General features: G+C 36.7%; 1 long non-coding RNA gene across 1 annotated transcript; it reads left to right on the forward strand.

Annotated features, from left to right (window-relative positions):
• The first annotated feature begins 1,000 nt into the window (after positions 1 to 1,000).
• On the forward strand, positions 1,001 to 2,368 carry LOC145952201 (uncharacterized). The gene is made up of 2 exons (XR_014429874.1): positions 1,001 to 1,116; positions 2,192 to 2,368. It is a non-coding gene; the product is annotated as an uncharacterized LOC145952201 (long non-coding RNA).
• Positions 2,369 to 2,888: the final 520 nt, after the last annotated feature.

Raw genomic sequence — 2,888 nt, forward strand, 5'->3', positions numbered from 1 at the left:
AATCGATTCAAAAATCGACTTCGGCCATTACAACCAGAGTCGGGTAAGGGAGTCGGTTACGCGTGGGGAAGGTGTTAGCACCCCACAGCGCCCCTTTCGGGTTCCCTATGACAGCTTATTTAAAAATAATAGTGCGAAATTACTAAATTACCCCTATTTATTCTAAGCAATTATAAATTAACTATCTACATGATGACAGTTTAAATATGTACACACAGAAAGCGGTAAAAGAAGGGACTTTAAAGAGATAGACCTTTGAAGCGTGCTTTCTTATATATCTTGACAGAAATTGGGAAGCGTTTTGGCGTTCCCTCGCTCTACAAGCCCGCTCGCTCCCTCCTATAAAATTTTAACTATGGAAATCCGGAGGATTTCCCTTCGACTAGGTTCGAATCTCCAAGCTAAATGCTCGGAATTCCAGAACTTCGTCGGATCGACTCCCAGAGAGATTTCTAGGGCAGAACACTGCTCAAAAACCCCAGAATACTCAAGGAGGGAGTCAAAACTCAGTGTAAAAGTGTGAAATGACGTCCCATTGACGTCATATTTATAGGGAAGAGGTTCAATACGGTTTATGAGGGTCAATACGGTCAACATTGAAATTTTGAACTAATACGGCCGTATTGAATTCAATACGGTCGTATTGAAGTTCAAAAAACCTCAATACGGCCGTATTGAAGTTCAGTGCGGCCGTATTGAAGTTCAGTGCAGCCGTATTGAATTCAATGCAGCCGTATTGAAGTCCAGAAACTTCAATACGGCCGTATTGAGTTCAGTGCGGCCGTATTGAAGTTCAAAATGTTCAATACGGCCGTACTGAACCTCTGGGAGGCCGTATTGGGCTTCATTCCTCCCACTTTTCTTATTTTAGCTATCCTAAGACCTCTAAACCTATAGAGAACCCTCCTTGGGCCTTCTGGAAGTCCTTCTGGCTGATTTTCCTTCAGTCTTCGAGAGTCTTCAAGCTTTATTCCCGACCCGGACAATTTTAGGGGTCTACAACAACTAAAATTTCAAGAAAAGGGGAAGAAAGGAAGAAGCTAAGAGGAAGAGAAAGAAGTAGGAGAAGAAGAAATCAAGGAAATTAGGAAAAAGCTAGCAAGCTTGGAGAAATAGGTATGGGTTAGATATTTAATTTTATTCATGTCTATATAATGGTAGAATAAATATTGATCTTTACTTATAAGTTTTGATGCATGGAACCTTAGGTTATTTGATATGGTTTTTGATTGTACTTTTTGATAAATTTGATGTTTTAAAGTTGAATCTTGAAATGGTTGATTGTTTATGATTGAATGTTTCTATTGAAGTTGTTTGAATTGTATTTGAAGAGTTTGATTGAGAATAGTTTTTGAAGTGATAGATTAATAGTAATGCATATTGCATATTGCATAATGTCATTTTTTAGTCAAAAGATTTTTGGGGGGAAAAGAAAAGAATTTCCAAAAATAAATATTTGAGAAATGGATTTTGTACTAAGGATATTTGATAGAAAAAGAACGAGTTTTGTAATTTTGAAATGATACTTTTTATGTGAATTCTTTTCTTTATGTTTACTATCCGAAACATTGGTGGCAAGAGATTGATTGAGAATTGTGATAGTGGGTACTGTCAAGGACAGTTGGCAGTACGAGATGGATAAAGAAAAGGATAAAGTGAGAGAGAGTTTGATATGGTTGTGAAAGTATGACTGAGGTATTTGTTTTATGCTACCAATGTCAGAAGATAGTAAACGAGGTTTGAGTAGAATGGGTAAGACGGGACCTCTGGTCTGGGGGATAGACCTTTGGTCTAGGGAGTGTTTGGGCATGGGCAATCCCATAGATGGCCAGTCTTTATTGATTCTGTGTCGTGGTAGCCTGCCGGGTGCACTAACACTCTGACTACTGTCTACTTGTTCGCGTTTAGTGGGGCATTGCCGAATCACTGGACAGAGTGATGTTAAGCTCTAGCTTCACTAAACACTCAAAAGGGAAAATCTCCATGGAGTAATGAGTCAAAACGATTTCTAAAAGTATATTTTCGGTCAAAATCTGCATCTCATTCTCATAACCATATTGCATTATTTGGACTATTATCAATTTGTTATGTTATTGATAATTGTATGAACTTATTAGGCACTTGTATGATTTGTTTGTGTGAGATGTGAATGAAATTAAATGTCTAACCCCATAAATATTTTTAAACCCAGATATTGGAGATCTCATAATGAAGAAAAATTGGATGTGCAGTTAGAAGGTCAGATGCAAAAATCCAGAGCATAGGATGGGGGGTTTTATTTTACTAAGTTGTTATAAAATGGTTTGTAATATCTAGTAACTTGTATTTAATAAATTTCTTTTCAATATAAATTTCTTCATTTGTTTAAGCATCTTTTCTACAAAATTATACTAATAATATAAATATTATTAACCATAAATAATTAGTTATGATTAACATATGTAATCTGGAAAGGGGGTTACAATTCCACTATCTTAATGAAGAAGTTTTACAAGCATACAACACATGCATATACTCCTACATTCAAGATAACCACTTTCTTGCCCCCAAGAAAGCACTTCTTGTAGAAACCCACTACAAGAATTCCTTACCACTTGAGACACCTACTCAAGATTTCCCTTACACTTTTTGATGGAGCACCATCCAAGGAGGATGCACACATGAAGGCCATTGGACCTTTGCTTAGGTCCATGGTTAGGAAGCTAGAGGAGGATTCTACAGAGGAGGTGCTTCTTAGACCTTTTCTTTTCATGAGCATTGAGTATGATTCCTCTTATTAGTCTCTTGAGTTTCCATTGTACATACATTGTATAGTTTGTTTTCTTGTACCTTATATATAGTAGATACTTGTATAGGTGTATTTTTGCCTTTGTATTTGTGAGGCACTT

This window comes from Cajanus cajan, chromosome 9, assembly GCF_000230855.2.
Source record: "Cajanus cajan strain Asha chromosome 9, NIPB_CcT2T_4, whole genome shotgun sequence".
Classification (NCBI taxonomy): domain Eukaryota; kingdom Viridiplantae; phylum Streptophyta; class Magnoliopsida; order Fabales; family Fabaceae; genus Cajanus; species Cajanus cajan.